This window comes from Gorilla gorilla, chromosome 19, assembly GCF_029281585.2.
Source record: "Gorilla gorilla gorilla isolate KB3781 chromosome 19, NHGRI_mGorGor1-v2.1_pri, whole genome shotgun sequence".
Lineage (NCBI taxonomy): Eukaryota > Metazoa > Chordata > Mammalia > Primates > Hominidae > Gorilla > Gorilla gorilla.
Window position 1 is genome coordinate 119,627,301 of NC_073243.2, and position 18,368 is coordinate 119,645,668.

Consider the following 18,368-nt stretch of genomic DNA (forward strand, 5'->3'; position numbering starts at 1 on the left):
GATAGCAGTGTAGTTATTTCCATGTGTAAAGAGATATCTTTGTAGATTTTTCCATGTATATGCAGATAGCTGTGTAGATATTTCCATTTTCATGCAGATAGCGGTGAAGATGTATACATGTTTACAAAGATAGCGGTGTAGATATTTCCATGTTCATACAGATAGCGGTGTAGATATTTCCATGTTCATACAGATGGCTGTGTAGATATATCTATGTTCTTACAGATGGTGGAGAAGATATTTCCATGTTCATACAGATAGCGGTGTAGATATTTCCATGTTCATACAGATAGCCGTGTAGATATTGCCATGTTTATACCGATAGCGGTGCTGATACTTCCATGTTTATACAGGTTGCGGTGTACATATTTCCATGTTTATACAGATAGCGGTGTAGATATTTCCATGTTCATACAGATAGCGGTGTAGATAATTCCATGTTCATAGAGATAGCGGTGTAGATATTTACATGTTCATACAGATAGCGGTGCTGATATTTCCATGTTTATACAGGTAGCGGTGTAGACATTTCCATGTTTATACAGATAGTGGTGTAGATGTTTCCAAGTTTATACAGAGAGCGGTGTAGATATCTCCATCTTAATACAGATGGCGGTGTAGATATTTATATGTTCATACAGATGGCGGTGCAGATATTTCCATCTTCATACAGATGGCAGTGTATATATTTCCATGTTCATACAGATAGCGGTGTAGTTATTTCCATGTGTAAAGAGATAGCTGTGTAGATTTTCCCATGTATATGCAGATAGCTGTGTAGATATTTCCATTTTCAAGCAGATAGCGGTGTATATACTTCCCTGTTCAAATACAAACCTTTGTAGATATTTCCATGTTCATACAGATAGTGGTGTAGATATTTCCATGTTCATACAGATAGCAGTGTAGCTATTTCCATGTTCATACAGATAGCGGTGTGGATTTTTCCATGTTCATAGAGGTAGCGGTTTAGATATTTCCATGTGGATACAGATAGCGGTGTAGATATTTCCATGTTTATACAGATAGCGGTGTAGATATTTCCATGTTTATAGAGATAGCGGTGTAGTTATTTCCATGTGTAAAGAGATAGCTGTGTAGATATTTCCATGTTTATAGAGATAGCGGTGTAGTTATTTCCATGTGTAAAGGGATAGCTGTGTAGATATTTCCATGTATATGCAGATAGCTTGGTAGATATTTCCATTTTCATGCAGATAGCGGTGTAGATACTTCCATGTTCAAACAGGTAGCGGTGTAGATATTTCCATGTTCGTACAGATAGCGGTGTAGATATTTCCATGTTTATACAGATAGCGGTGAAGATGTATGCATGTTTACACAGATAGCGGTGTAGATGTTTCCATGTTCATACTGATAGCGGTGTAGATATTTCCATGTTTATCCAGATGGCTGTGTAGATATATCCATGTTCATACAGATGGCGGTGAAGATATTTCCATGTTCATACAGATAGCGGGGAATATATTTCCATGTTCATACAGATAGCGGTGTAGATATTTCCATGTTCATACAGATGGCTGTGTAGATATATCCATGTTCCTACAGATGGCGGTGAAGATATTTCCATGTTCATACAGATGACGGTGTAGATATTTCCATGTTCATACAGATAGCGGTGCTGATATTTCCATGTTTATACATGTAGCGGTGTAGATATTTCCATGTTTTTACAGATAGCGGTGTAGATATTTCCATGTTTATACACATAGCGGTGTAGATATTTCCATGTTTATACAGATAGCAGTGTAGATATTTCCATGTTTATGCAGATAGTGGTTTAGATATCTCCAACTTAATACAGATGGCGGTGTAGATATTTATATGTTCATACAGATGGTGGTGCAGGTATTTCCATGTTCATACAGATGGCGGTGTAGATATTTCCATGTTCATACAGATAGCGGTGTATTTTTTTCCATGTGCAAAGAGAGAGCTGTGTAGATATTTCCATGTATAAGCAGATAGCTGTGTAGATATTTCCATTTTCATTCAGATAGCGGTGTATATATTTCCCTGTTCAAACAGTTAGCGGTGTAGATACTTCTATGTTCATAAAGATAGCGGTGCAGATATTTCCATGTTTGTACAGATAGCGGTGAAAATGTATGCATGTTTACACAGATAGCGGTGTAGATATTTCCATGTTCATCCAGATGGCTGTGTAGATATATCCATGTTCATGCAGATAGCGGTGTAGATATTTCCATGTTCATACAGATAGCGGTGCAGATATTTCCATGTTCATCCAGATGGCTGTGTAGATATATCCATGTTCATACAGATGGCGGTGAAGGTATTTCCATGTTCATACAGATTGCGGTGTAGATATTTCCATGTTCATACAGATAGCGGTGTAGATATTTCCATCTTCATACAGATAGCGGTGTAAGTATTTCCATGTTCATACAGATAGCGGTGTAGATATTTCCATTTTTAAGCAGATAGCGGTGTATATATTTCCCTGTTCAAACAGTTAGCGGTGTAGATATTTCCATGTTCATAAAGATAGCGGTGTAGATATTTCCATGTTTATACAGATAGCGGTGAAGTTGTATGCATGTTTACACAGATAGCGGTGTAGGTATTTCCACGTTCATCCAGATGGCTGTGTAGATATATCCATGTTCATACAGATGGCGGTGAAGTTATTTCCATGTTCATACAGATAGCGGTGTAGATATTTCCATGTTCATACAGATAGTGGTGTAGATATTTCCATGTTCATACAGATAGCAGTGTATGTATTTCTATGTTCATACAGATAGCGGTGTAGATATTTCCATGTTCATCCAGATGGCTGTGTAGATATTCCCATGTTCATACAGATAGCGGTGTAGATATTTCCATGTTCATACAGATAGCGGTGTAGATATTTCCATATTCATCCAGATGGCTGTGTAGATATATCCATGTTCATACAGATGGCGGTGAACACATTTCCATGTTCATACGGATAGCGGTGTAGATATTTCCATGTTCATACAGATAACCGTGTAGATATTGCCATGTTCATACCGATAGCGGTGCTGATACTTCCATGTTTATACAGGTAGCGGTGAACATATTTCCGTGTTTATACAGATAGCGGTGTAGATATTTCCATGTTAATACAGATAGCGGTGTAGATATTTCCATGTTTATACAGATAGCGGTGTAGATATCTCCTTCTTAATACAGATGGCGGTGTAGATATTTCCATTTTCATGCAGATGGCGGTGTAGATATTTCCATGTTTATAGAGATAGCGGTGTAGTTATTTCCATGTGCAAAGAGATAGCTGTGTAGATATTTCCATTTATATGCAGATAGTTGTGTAGATATTTCCATTTTCATGCAGATAGCGGTGTAGATATTTCCATGTTCAAACAGATTGCGGTGTAGATATTTTCATGTTCATACAGATAGCGGTGTAGATATTTCCATGTTTATACAGATAGCGGTGAAGATGTATGCATGTTTACACAGATAGCGGTGTAGATATTTCCATGTTCATACAGATAGCGGTGTAGATATTTCCATGTTCATACAGATAGTGGTGTAGATATTTCCATGTTCATACAGATAGCGGTGTAGATATTTCCATGTTCATCCAGATGGCTGTGTAGATATATCCATGTTCATACAGATAGCGGTGTAGATATTTCCATGTTCATATAGATAGCGGTGTAGATATTTCCATGTTCATACAGATAGCGGTGTAGCTATTTCCATGTTCATACAGATAGCGGCGTAGATATTTCCATGATCATAGAGACAGCGGTGTAGATATTTCCATGTTCATACAGATAGCGGTGCTGATATTTCCATGTTTATACAGGTAGCGGTGTAGGTATTTCCATGTTTATACAGATAGTGGTGTAGATATTTCCATGTTTATACAGATTGCGGTGTAGATATTTCCAAGTTTATACAGATAGCGGTGTAGATATCTCCATCTTAATACAGATGGCGGTGTAGATATTTATATGTTCATACAGATGGCGGTGCAGATATTTCCATGTTCATACAGATGGCGGTGTAGATATTTCCACGTTGATACAGATAGCGGTGTAGTTATTTCCATGTGTAAAGAGATGGCTGTGTAGATATTCCCATGTATATGCAGATAGCTGTGTAGATATTTCCATTTTCAAGCAGATAGCGGTGTATATACTTCCCTGTTCAAACAGATAGCGGTGTAGATATTTCCATGTTCATACAGATAGTGGTGTAGATATTTCCATGTTCATACAGATAGCGGTGTACCTATTTCCATGTTCATACAGATAGCGGTGTGGATATTTCCATGTTCATAGAGATAGCGGTGTAGATATTTCCATGTTTATACAGGTAGCGGTGTAGATATTTCCATGTTTATACAGATAGCGGTGAAGATGTATGCATGTTTACACAGATAGCGGTGTAGATATTTTCATGTTCATCCAGATGGCTGTGTAGATATTTCCATGTTCATACAGATGGCGGTGAAGATATTTCCATGTTCATACAGATAGCGGTGTAGATATTTACATGTTTATACAGATAGCGGTGTAGATATTTCCATGTTCATACGGATAGCAGTGTAGCTATTTCCATGTTCATACAGATAGCGGTGTAGATATTTCCATGTTCATCCAGATGGCTGTGTAGATATATCCACGTTCATACAGATGGCGGTGAAGATATTTCCATGTTCATACAGATAGCGGTGTAGATATTTCCATGTTCATACAGATAGTGGTGTAGATATTTCCATGTTTATACAGATAGCGGTGTAGATATTTCCAAGTTTATACAGATAGCGGTGTAGATATCTCCATCTTAATACAGATGGCGGTGTAGATATTTATATGTTCATACAGATGTCGGTGCAGATATTTCTATGTTCATACAGATGGCGGTGTAGATATTTCCATGTTTATAGAGATAGCAGTGTAGTTATTTCCATGTGTAAGGAGATAGCTTTGTAGATATTTCCATGTATATGCTGATAGCTGTGTAGATATTTCCATTTTCATGCAGATAGCGGTGAAGATGTATACATGTTTACACAGATAGCGGTGTGGATATTTCCATGTTCATACAGATAGCGGTGTAGATATTTCCATGTTCATATGGATAGCGGTGTAGTTATTTCCATGTTCATACAGATAGCGGTGTAGATATTTCCATGTTCATCCAGATGGCTGTGTAGCTATTTACATGTTCATACAGATAGCGGTGCTGATATTTCCATGTTTATACAGGTAGCAGTGTAGATATTTCCTTGTTTATACAGAAAGCGGCATAGATATTTCCATGTTTATACAGATAGTGGTGTAGATATTTCCAAGTTTATACAGATAGCGGTGTAGATATCTCCATCTTAATACAGATGGCGGTGTAGATATTTATATGTTCATACAGATGTCGGTGCAGATATTTCTATGTTCATACAGATGGCGGTGTAGATATTTCCATGTTTATAGAGATAGCAGTGTAGTTATTTCCATGTGTAAGGAGATAGCTTTGTAGATATTTCCATGTATATGCAGATAGCTGTGTAGATATTTCCATTTTCATGCAGATAGCGATGAAGATGTATACATGTTTACACAGATAGCGGTGTGGATATTTCCATGTTCATACAGATAGCGGTGTAGATATTTCCATGTTCATACAGATAGCGGTGTAGATATTTCCATGTTCATACTGATAGCGGTGTAGATATTTCCATGTTCATACAGATAGCGGTGTAGATATTTCAATGTTCATACAGATAGCGGTGTAGATATTTCCATGTTCATCCAGATGGCTGTGTAGATATATCCATGTTCATACAGATGGCGGTGAAAATATTTCCATGTTCATACAGATAGCGGTGTAGATATTTCCATGTTCATACTGATAGCGGTGTAGATATTTCCATGTTCATACAGATAGGGGTGTATGTATTTCCATGTTCATACAGATAGTGGTGTAGATATTTCTATTTTCATGCAGATAGCGGTGTATATATTTCCCTGTTCAAACAGTTAGCGGTGTAGATATTTCCATGTTGATAAAGATAGCGGTGTAGATATTTCCATGTTTATACAGATAGCGGTGAAGATATATGCATGTTTTCACAGATATCGGTGTAGATATTTCCATGTTAATCCACATGGCTGTGTAGATATATCCATGTTCATACAGATGGCGGTGAAGATATTTCCATGTTCATACAGATAGCGGTGTAGATATTTCCATGTTCATACAGATAGCGGTGTAGATATTTCCATGTTCATACAGATAGCGGTGTATGTATTTCCATGTTCATACAGATAGCAGTGTAGATATTTCCATGTTCATCCTGATGGCTGTGTAGATATTTCCATGTTTATACAGATAGCGGTGTAAATATTTCCATGTTCATACAGATAGCGGTGTAGTTATTTCCATGTTCATCCAGATGGCTGTGTAGATATATCCATGTTCATACAGATGGCGGTGAAGATATTTCCAGGTTCATACAGATGGCGTTGTAGATATTTCCATGTTCATACAGATATCGGGGTAGATATTTCCACGTTCATAGAGATAGCGGTGTAGATATTTACATGTTCATACAGATAGCGGTGCTGATATTTCCATGTTTTTACAGGTAGCGGTGTAGATATTTCCATGTTTATACAGATACTGATGTAGATATTTCCATGTTTATTCAGATAGCGGTGTAGATATTTCCAAGTTTATACAGATAGCGGTGTAGATATCTCCATCTTAATACAGATGGTGGTGTAGATATTTATATGTTCATACAGATGGCGGTGCAGATATTTCCATGTTCATATAGATGGCTGTGTAGATATTTCCATGTTTATAGAGATAGAGGTGTAGTTATTTCCATGTGTAAAGAGATATCTTTGTAGATATTTCCATGTGTATGCAGATAGCTGTGTAGATATTTCCATTTTCATGCAGATAGCGGTGTAGATATTTCCATGTTCAAACAGATAGCGCTGTAGATATTTCCATGTTCATACCGATAGCGGTGTAGATATTTCCATGTTCATCCAGATGGCTGTGTAGATATATCCATGTTCATACAGATAGCGGTGTAGATAATTCCATGTTCATACAGATAGTGTTGTAGATATTTCCATGTTCATACAGATAGCGGTGTAGCTATTTCCATGTTCATACAGATAGCGGTGTAGATATTTCCATGTTTATACAGATAGCGGTGAAGATGTACGAATGTTTTCAAGGATAGCAGTGTAGATGTTTCCATGTTCATGCAGATAGCGGTGCTGATATTTCCATGTTTATACAGGTAGCGGTGTAGATATTTGCATGTTCATACAGATAGCGGTGTAGATATTTCCATGTTCATAAAGATAGCAGTGCAGATATTTCCATGTTCATCCAGATAGCGGTGCAGATATTTCCATGTTCATCCAGATGGCTGTGTAGATATATCCATGTTCATACAGATGGCGGTGAAGATATTTCCATGTTCATACAGATAGCGGTGTAGATATTTCCATGTTCATACAGATAGCGGTGTAGATATTTCCATGTTCATAGAGATAGCGGTGTATGTATTTCCATGTTCATACAGATAGCGGTGTAGTTAATTCCATATTCATCCAGATGGCTGTGTAGATATTTCCATGTTCATACAGATAGCCGTGTAGATATTTCCATGTTCATACAGATAGCGGTGTAGATATTTCCATGTTCATACAGATAGCCGTGTTGATATTGCCATGTTCATACCGATAGCGGTGCTGATACTTCCATGTTTATACAGGTAGCGGTGTACATATTTCCGTGTTTATACACATACCGGTGTAGATATTTCCATGTTCATACAGATGGCGGTGTAGATATTTCCATGTTTATAGAGATAGCGGTGTAGTTATTTCCATGTGTAAAGAGATAGGTGTGTAGATATTTCCATGTATATGCAGATAGCTGTGTTGATATTTCCATTTTCATGCAGATAGCGGTGTAGATATTTCCATGTTCATACAGATGGCGGTGTAGATATTTCCATGTTCATACAAATAGCGGTGTAGTAATTTCCATGTGTAAAGAGATAGCTGTGTAGATCTTCCCATGTATATTCAGATAGCTGTGTAGATATTTCCATTTTCATGCAGATAGCAGTGTTTATATTTCGCTGTTCAAACAGATAGCGGTGTAGATATTTCCATGTTCATACAGATAGTGGTGTAGATATTTCCATGTTCATACAGATAGCGGTGTAGCTATTTCCATGTTCATACAGATAGCGGTGTGGATATTTCCATGGTCATAGAGATAGCGGTGTAGATATTTCCATGTTCATACAGATAGCGGTGCTATTTCCATGTTTATACAGGTAGCGGTGTAGATATTTCCATGTTTATACAGATAGCGGTGAAGATGTATGCATGTTTACACATATAGCGGTGTACATATTTTCATGTTCTTCCAGATGGCTGTGTAGATATTTCCATGTTCATACCGATAGCGGTGTAGATATTTCCATGTTCATCCAGATGGCTGTGTAGATATATCCATGTTCATACAGATAGCGGTGTAGATAATTCCATGTTCATACAGATAGTGGTGTAGATATTTCCATGTTCATACAGATAGCGGTGTAGATATTTCCATGTTTATACAGATAGCGGTGAAGATGTATGCATGTTTTCAAGGATAGCAGTGTAGATGTTTCCATGTTCATGCAGATAGCGGTGCTGATATTTCCATGTTTATACAGGTAGTGGTGTAGATATTTGCATGTTCATACAGATAGCGGTGTAGATATTTCCATGTTCATAAAGATAGCAGTGCAGATATTTCCATGTTCATCCAGATAGCGGTGCAGATATTTCCATGTTCATCCAGATGGCTGTGTAGATATATCCATGTTCATACAGATGGCGGTGAAGATATTTCCATGTTCATACAGATAGCGGTGTAGATATTTCCATGTTCATACAGATAGCGGTGTAGATATTTCCATGTTCATAGAGATAGCGGTGTATGTATTTCCATGTTCATACAGATAGCGGTGTAGATAATTCCATATTCATCCAGATGGCTGTGTAGATATTTCCATGTCCATACAGATAGCCGTGTAGATATTTCCATGTTCATAAAGATAGCGGTGTAGATATTTCCATGTTCATACAGATAGCCGTGTTGATATTGCCATGTTCATACCGATAGCGGTGCTGATACTTCCATGTTTATACAGGTAGCGGTGTACATATTTCCGTGTTTATACAGATACCGGTGTAGATATTTCCATGTTCATACAGATGGCGGTGTAGATATTTCCATGTTTATAGAGATAGCGGTGTAGTTATTTCCATGTGTAAAGAGATAGCTGTGTAGATATTTCCATGTATATGCAGATAGCTGTGTAGATATTTCCATTTTCATGCAGATAGCGGTGTAGATATTTCCATGTTCAAACAGTTAGCCGTGTAGATATTTCCATGTTCATAAAGATAGCGGTGTAGATATTTCCATGTTTATACAGATAGCGGTGAAGATGTATGCATGTTTACACAGATAGCGGTGTAGATATTTCCACGTTCATCCAGATGGCTGTGTAGATATATCCATGTTCATACAGATGGCGGTGAAGATCTTACCATGTTCATACAGATAGCGGTGTAGATATTTCCATGTTCATACAGATAGCGGTGTAGATATTTCCATGTTCATCCAGATGGCTGTGTAGATATATCCATGTTCATACAGATGGCGGTGAAGATATTTCCATGTTCATACAGATAGCGGTGTAGATATTTCCATGTTCATACAGATAGCGGTGTAGATATTTCCATGTTCATACAGATAGCGGTGTATGTATTTCCATGTTCATACATATAGCGGTGTAGACATTTCCATGTTCATCCAGATGGCTGTGTAGATATTTGCATGTTCATACAGATAGCGGTGTAGATATTTCCATGTTCATACAGATAGCGGTGTAGATATTTCGATGTTCATCCTGATGGCTGTGTAGATATATCCATGTTCATACAGATGGCGGTGAAGATATTTCCATGTTAATACAGATAGCGGTGTAGATATTTCCATGTTCATAGAGATAGCAGTGTTGATATTCCCGAGTTCATACCGATAGCGGTGCTGATACTTCCATGTTTATACAGGTAGCGGTGTACATATTTCCGTGTTTATACAGATAGCGGTGTAGATATTTCCATGTTCATACAGATGGCGGTGTAGATATTTCCATGTTTATAGAGATACCGGTGTAGTTATTTCCATGTGTAAAGAGATAGCTGTGTAGATATTTCCATGTATATGCAGATAGCTGTGTAGATATTTCCATTTTCATGCAGATAGCTGTGTAGATATTTCCATGTTTATACAGATAGCGGTGTAGATATTTCCATGTTTATACAGATAGCGGTGTAGATATCTCCATCTTAATACATATGGCGGTGTAGATATTTATATGTTCATACAGATAGCAGTGCTGATATTTCCATGTTTATACAGGTAGCCGTGTAGATAATTCCATGTTCATACATATAGCGGTGTAGATATTTCCATGTTCATACAGATGGCGGTGAAGATATTTCCATGTTCATACAGATAGCGGTGTACATATTTCCTTGTTCATACAGATAGTGGTGTAGATGTTTCCATGTTCATACAGATAGAGGGGCTGATATTTCCATGTTCATACAGATAGCGGTGCTGATATTTCCATGTATATGCAGATAGCTGTGTAGATATTTCCATTTCCATGCAGATAGCGGTGTAGATATTTCCATGTTCAAACAGATAGCAGTGTAGATGTGTCCATGTTCATACAGATAGCAGTGTAGATATTTCCATGTTTATAAAGATAGCGGTGAAGATGTATGCATGTTTACACAGATAGCGGTGTACATATTTCCATGTTCATACAGATAGCGGTGTAGATATTTCCATGTTCATACAGATGGCTTTGTAGACATATCCATGTTCATACAGATGGCGGTGAAGGTATTTCCATGTTCATACAGATGGCGGTGAAGGTATTTCCATGTTCATACAGATAGCGGTGTAGATATTTCCATGTTCATACAGATGGCTGTGTAGCTATTTCCATGTTCATACAGATAGTGATGTAGATATTTCCATGTTCATACAGATAGCGGTGTAGATTTTTCCATGTTCCTACAGATTGCGGTGCTGATGTTTCCATGTTTATACAGGTAGCGGTGCAGATATTTCCATGATTATACAGATAGCCGTGTAGATATTTCGGTGTTTATACAGATAGCGGTGTAGATATTTCCATGTTTATATAGATAGCGGTGTAGATATCTCCATCTTAATACAGATGGTGGTGTAGATATTTATATGTTCATACAGATGTCGGTGCAGATATTTCCATGTTCATACAGATTGTGGTGTAGATATTACCATGTTTATAGAGATAGCGGTGTAGTTATTTCCTTGTGTAAAGAGATAGCTTTATAGATATTTCCATGTATATGCAGATAGCTGTGTAGATATTTCCATTTTCATGCAGATAGTGGTGTAGATATTTCCATGTTCAAACACATAGCGGTGTAGATATTTCCATGTTCATCCATATAGCGGTGTAGATATTTCCATGTTCATACAGATTGCGGTGTTGATATTTCCATATTTATACAGGTAGCAGTGTAGATATTTCCATGTTTATACACATAGCGGTGTAGGTATTTCCATGTTCATACAGATAGCGGTGTGGATATTTCCATGTTTATACAGATAGCGGTGTAGATATCTCCATCTTAATACAGATGTCGTTGTAGTTATTTATATCTTCATACAGATGGCGGTGCAGGTATTTCCATGTTCATACAGATGGTGGTGTTGATATTTCCATGTTTATAGAGATAGCGGTGTACTTATTTCCATGTGTTAAGAGATAGCTGTATAGATATTTCCATGTATATGCAGATAGCTGTGTAGATATTTCCATTTTCATGCAGATAGCGTTGTAGATATTTCCATGTTCAAACAGATAGCGGTGTAGATATTTCCATGTTCATACAGATAGCAGTGTAGATATTTCCATGTTTATAAAGATAGCGGTGAAGATGTATGCATGTTTACACAGATAGCGGTGTAGATATTTCCATGTTCATGCAGATAGCGGTGTAGATATTTCCATGTTCATCCAGATGGCTTTGTAGACATATCCATGTTCATACAGATGGCGGTGAAGATATTTCCATGTTCATACAGATAGCGGTGTAGATATTTCCATGTTCATACAGATTGCAGTGTAGACATTTCCATGTTCATACAGATGGCTGTGTAGATATATCCATGCTCATACAGATGGCGGTGAAGATATTTCCATGTTCATACAGATGGCGGTGTAGATATTTCCATGTTCATACCGTTAGCGGTGCTGATATTTCCATGTTCATACAGGTAGCTGTGTAGATATTTCCATGTTTACACAGATAGCAGTGTAGATATTTCTATGTTTATTCACATAGCGGTGTAGATATTTCCATGTTTATACAGATAGCGGTGCTGATATTTCCATGTTTATGCAGATAGCGGTGTAGATATCTCCATCTTAATACAGATGGCGGTGTAGATATTTATATGTTCGTACAGATGGCGGTGCAGATATTTCCATGTTCATACAGATGACGGTGAAGATATTTCCATGTTCATACAGATAGCGGTGTAGTTATTTCCATGTGTAAAGAGATAGCTGTGTAGATATTTCCATGTATATGCAGATAGCTGTGTAGATATTTCCATTTTCATGCAGATAGTGGTGTACATATTTCCCTGTTCAAACAGTTAGTGGTGTAGATATTTCCATGTTCATAGAGATAGCGGTGTAGATATTTCCATGTTTATACAGATAGCGGTGAAGATGTATGCATGTTTACACTGATAGCGGTGTAGATATTTCCATGTTCATCCAGATGGCTGTGTAGATATATCCATGTTCATACAGATAGCGGTGTAGATATTTCCACGTTCATCCAGATGGATGTGTAGATATATCCATGTTCATACAGATGGCGGTGAAGATCTTTCCATGTTCATACAGATAGCGGTGTAGATATTTCCATGTTCATACAGATAGCGGTGTAGATATTTCCATGTTCATCCAGATGGCTGTGTAGATATTTCCATGCTCATACCGATAGCGGTGTAGATATTTCCATGTTCATCCAGATGGCTGTGTAGATATATCCATGTTCATACAGATAGCGGTGTAGATAATTCCATGTTCATACAGATAGTGGTGTAGATATTTCCATGTTCATACAGATAGCGGTGTAGCTATTTCCATGTTCATACAGATAGCGGTGTAGATATTTCCATGTTTATTCAGATAGCGGTGAAGATGTACGAATGTTTTCAAGGATAGCAGTGTAGATGTTTCCATGTTCATGCAGATAGCGGTGCTGATATTTCCATGTTTATACAGGTAGCGGTGTAGATATTTGCATGTTCATACAGATAGCAGTGTAGATATTTCCATGTTCATAAAGATAGCAGTGCAGATATTTCCATGTTCATCCAGATAGCGGTGCAGATATTTCCATGTTCATCCAGATGGCTGTGTAGATATATCCATGTTCATACAGATGGCGGTGAAGATATTTCCATGTTCATACAGATAGCGGTGTAGATATTTCCATGTTCATACAGATAGCGGTGTAGATATTTCCATGTTCATAGAGATAGCGGTGTATGTATTTCCATGTTCATACAGATAGCGGTGTAGTTAATTCCATATTCATCCAGATGGCTGTGTAGATATTTCCATGTTCATACAGATAGCCGTGTAGATATTTCCATGTTCATACAGATAGCGGTGTAGATATTTCCATGTTCATACAGATAGCCGTGTTGATATTGCCATGTTCATACCGATAGCGGTGCTGATACTTCCATGTTTATACAGGTAGCGGTGTACATATTTCCGTGTTTATACACATACCGGTGTAGATATTTCCATGTTCATACAGATGGCGGTGTAGATATTTCCATGTTTATAGAGATAGCGGTGTAGTTATTTCCATGTGTAAAGAGATAGGTGTGTAGATATTTCCATGTATATGCAGATAGCTGTGTTGATATTTCCATTTTCATGCAGATAGCGGTGTAGATATTTCCATGTTCATACAGATGGCGGTGTAGATATTTCCATGTTCATACAAATAGCGGTGTAGTAATTTCCATGTGTAAAGAGATAGCTGTCTAGATCTTCCCATGTATATTCAGATAGCTGTGTAGATATTTCCATTTTCATGCAGATAGCAGTGTTTATATTTCGCTGTTCAAACAGATAGCGGTGTAGATATTTCCATGTTCATACAGATAGTGGTGTAGATATTTCCATGTTCATACAGATAGCGGTGTAGCTATTTCCATGTTCATACAGATAGCGGTGTGGATATTTCCATGGTCATAGAGATAGCGGTGTAGATATTTCCATGTTCATACAGATAGCGGTGCTATTTCCATGTTTATACAGGTAGCGGTGTAGATATTTCCATGTTTATACAGATAGCGGTGAAGATGTATGCATGTTTACACATATAGCGGTGTACATATTTTCATGTTCTTCCAGATGGCTGTGTAGATATTTCCATGTTCATACCGATAGCGGTGTAGATATTTCCATGTTCATCCAGATGGCTGTGTAGATATATCCATGTTCATACAGATAGCGGTGTAGATAATTCCATGTTCATACAGATAGTGGTGTAGATATTTCCATGTTCATACAGATAGCGGTGTAGATATTTCCATGTTTATACAGATAGCGGTGAAGATGTATGCATGTTTTCAAGGATAGCAGTGTAGATGTTTCCATGTTCATGCAGATAGCGGTGCTGATATTTCCATGTTTATACAGGTAGTGGTGTAGATATTTGCATGTTCATACAGATAGCGGTGTAGATATTTCCATGTTCATAAAGATAGCAGTGCAGATATTTCCATGTTCATCCAGATAGCGGTGCAGATATTTCCATGTTCATCCAGATGGCTGTGTAGATATATCCATGTTCATACAGATGGCGGTGAAGATATTTCCATGTTCATACAGATAGCGGTGTAGATATTTCCATGTTCATACAGATAGCGGTGTAGATATTTCCATGTTCATAGAGATAGCGGTGTATGTATTTCCATGTTCATACAGATAGCGGTGTAGATAATTCCATATTCATCCAGATGGCTGTGTAGATATTTCCATGTCCATACAGATAGCCGTGTAGATATTTCCATGTTCATAAAGATAGCGGTGTAGATATTTCCATGTTCATACAGATAGCCGTGTTGATATTGCCATGTTCATACCGATAGCGGTGCTGATACTTCCATGTTTATACAGGTAGCGGTGTACATATTTCCGTGTTTATACAGATACCGGTGTAGATATTTCCATGTTCATACAGATGGCGGTGTAGATATTTCCATGTTTATAGAGATAGCGGTGTAGTTATTTCCATGTGTAAAGAGATAGCTGTGTAGATATTTCCATGTATATGCAGATAGCTGTGTAGATATTTCCATTTTCATGCAGATAGCGGTGTAGATATTTCCATGTTCAAACAGTTAGCCGTGTAGATATTTCCATGTTCATAAAGATAGCGGTGTAGATATTTCCATGTTTATACAGATAGCGGTGAAGATGTATGCATGTTTACACAGATAGCGGTGTAGATATTTCCACGTTCATCCAGATGGCTGTGTAGATATATCCATGTTCATACAGATGGCGGTGAAGATCTTACCATGTTCATACAGATAGCGGTGTAGATATTTCCATGTTCATACAGATAGCGGTGTAGATATTTCCATGTTCATCCAGATGGCTGTGTAGATATATCCATGTTCATACAGATGGCGGTGAAGATATTTCCATGTTCATACAGATAGCGGTGTAGATATTTCCATGTTCATACAGATAGCGGTGTAGATATTTCCATGTTCATACAGATAGCGGTGTATGTATTTCCATGTTCATACATATAGCGGTGTAGACATTTCCATGTTCATCCAGATGGCTGTGTAGATATTTGCATGTTCATACAGATAGCGGTGTAGATATTTCCATGTTCATACAGATAGCGGTGTAGATATTTCGATGTTCATCCTGATGGCTGTGTAGATATATCCATGTTCATACAGATGGCGGTGAAGATATTTCCATGTTAATACAGATAGCGGTGTAGATATTTCCATGTTCATAGAGATAGCAGTGTTGATATTCCCGAGTTCATACCGATAGCGGTGCTGATACTTCCATGTTTATACAGGTAGCGGTGTACATATTTCCGTGTTTATACAGATAGCGGTGTAGATATTTCCATGTTCATACAGATGGCGGTGTAGATATTTCCATGTTTATAGAGATACCGGTGTAGTTATTTCCATGTGTAAAGAGATAGCTGTGTAGATATTTCCATGTATATGCAGATAGCTGTGTAGATATTTCCATTTTCATGCAGATAGCTGTGTAGATATTTCCATGTTTATACAGATAGCGGTGTAGATATTTCCATGTTTATACAGATAGCGGTGTAGATATCTCCATCTTAATACATATGGCGGTGTAGATATTTATATGTTCATACAGATAGCAGTGCTGATATTTCCATGTTTATACAGGTAGCCGTGTAGATAATTCCATGTTCATACATATAGCGGTGTAGATATTTCCATGTTCATACAGATGGCGGTGAAGATATTTCCATGTTCATACAGATAGCGGTGTACATATTTCCTTGTTCATACAGATAGTGGTGTAGATGTTTCCATGTTCATACAGATAGAGGGGCTGATATTTCCATGTTCATACAGATAGCGGTGCTGATATTTCCATGTATATGCAGATAGCTGTGTAGATATTTCCATTTCCATGCAGATAGCGGTGTAGATATTTCCATGTTCAAACAGATAGCAGTGTAGATGTGTCCATGTTCATACAGATAGCAGTGTAGATATTTCCATGTTTATAAAGATAGCGGTGAAGATGTATGCATGTTTACACAGATAGCGGTGTACATATTTCCATGTTCATACAGATAGCGGTGTAGATATTTCCATGTTCATACAGATGGCTTTGTAGACATATCCATGTTCATACAGATGGCGGTGAAGGTATTTCCATGTTCATACAGATGGCGGTGAAGGTATTTCCATGTTCATACAGATAGCGGTGTAGATATTTCCATGTTCATACAGATGGCTGTGTAGCTATTTCCATGTTCATACAGATAGTGATGTAGATATTTCCATGTTCATACAGATAGCGGTGTAGATTTTTCCATGTTCCTACAGATTGCGGTGCTGATGTTTCCATGTTTATACAGGTAGCGGTGCAGATATTTCCATGATTATACAGATAGCCGTGTAGATATTTCGGTGTTTATACAGATAGCGGTGTAGATATTTCCATGTTTATATAGATAGCGGTGTAGATATCTCCATCTTAATACAGATGGTGGTGTAGATATTTATATGTTCATACAGATGTCGGTGCAGATATTTCCATGTTCATACAGATTGTGGTGTAGATATTACCATGTTTATAGAGATAGCGGTGTAGTTATTTCCTTGTGTAAAGAGATAGCTTTATAGATATTTCCATGTATATGCAGATAGCTGTGTAGATATTTCCATTTTCATGCAGATAGTGGTGTAGATATTTCCATGTTCAAACACATAGCGGTGTAGATATTTCCATGTTCATCCATATAGCGGTGTAGATATTTCCATGTTCATACAGATTGCGGTGTTGATATTTCCATATTTATACAGGTAGCAGTGTAGATATTTCCATGTTTATACACATAGCGGTGTAGGTATTTCCATGTTCATACAGATAGCGGTGTGGATATTTCCATGTTTATACAGATAGCGGTGTAGATATCTCCATCTTAATACAGATGTCGTTGTAGTTATTTATATCTTCATACAGATGGCGGTGCAGGTATTTCCATGTTCATACAGATGGTGGTGTTGATATTTCCATGTTTATAGAGATAGCGGTGTACTTATTTCCATGTGTTAAGAGATAGCTGTATAGATATTTCCATGTATATGCAGATAGCTGTGTAGATATTTCCATTTTCATGCAGATAGCGTTGTAGATATTTCCATGTTCAAACAGATAGCGGTGTAGATATTTCCATGTTCATACAGATAGCAGTGTAGATATTTCCATGTTTATAAAGATAGCGGTGAAGATGTATGCATGTTTACACAGATAGCGGTGTAGATATTTCCATGTTCATGCAGATAGCGGTGTAGATATTTCCATGTTCATCCAGATGGCTTTGTAGACATATCCATGTTCATACAGATGGCGGTGAAGATATTTCCATGTTCATACAGATAGC